Genomic DNA, 1,079 nt, shown 5'->3' on the forward strand with positions numbered 1-1,079 from the left:
GAGAATTTTTCAGTGAATCGTGAGGAAGAAATGAAAACGCAAATGGCTGTATGGGATAGGTGTGAACTGCAAGTGAGCTGGCTAAATGGGGTGAAGCAGAGGCTGTTTGCTTTAGTTCAGCGTGAATGTTATGGGATGCAGGTGCCCATGGATATCCTGATCTTTGGTTCCTACTGCCCTCCTTTGCTTACAGCTTATTGATGGAAACCAGAGATGTGAAGCACTAAATACCCAGGTGAAAAATGAACAAACTCTGAACTTCAGTGACCTCTATTTCAGGCTCATTAGTCTGATCTGTCTTGGGAGTGTCAGCTGGCCAGAACTTTTTTCCTAAGGAATAGCCAGCAAGAGAGGTCTACTTCATGACCATGCTGTTCATGAGCAGGGTGAGTTGCATCATGCAGCTTACAATGCTGTTGGGCAAATTCATCCAGCAATGAGCAGGGCAGATTTAAACTGCACAGAACTTTTATAATGAGTGGGGTTTATCCTGTCTCCAGATGACATTAGTGCTACTGCTGTCCTCGCCAATTCCTCTCTGTGAACATGATCAGACAAGCCAGCAGGGAATGGGTACTTCAGCCCTTTGGATCCTCCTTGGGCTGTGGGCCTTGCTGCCAGGCTGGCTATGGGAACTGTGTCATTTAGTGGAAGTCCATTTGGAGTATGGGGCCCAAAGCTGGCATGTGTGTTGCAGTAGTGCAAGGCTGGGACTCTTCCTGTTCTGGGACATAACAGCCCAAGCCCACCTGGCCGGGCAGTCAAAGGATTGGCACCCTGAGCTCACATAGTGAACCTCATGTTAGATGTGTCTCAGTTACATTTGCAAAGGATGGTACTATGTATGTCAAGTGAAGAAAGGAGTTCTAGGCTGATAGAAGTGTGCCTGCGTTGGGACTTTGTGCAGGTAGAAAAATTGTAGGGCTGACCTGGCCTTTGCACTGCTCTGGGGCAGACACAGGCAGCAGGAAGGTAGGAAGCCCCACAGATACCATCGTCTTTTATAAGGAGGGGCTTATACTGACCGCAGATGACATCGAAAAGCACTCTGAGTGCTGTCAGGTAGTAAAGTAACAGAG

The sequence above is a fragment of the Pterocles gutturalis genome, unplaced genomic scaffold (assembly GCF_000699245.1).
Source record: "Pterocles gutturalis isolate BGI_N339 unplaced genomic scaffold, ASM69924v1 scaffold43446, whole genome shotgun sequence".
NCBI classification, from domain to species: domain Eukaryota; kingdom Metazoa; phylum Chordata; class Aves; order Pterocliformes; family Pteroclidae; genus Pterocles; species Pterocles gutturalis.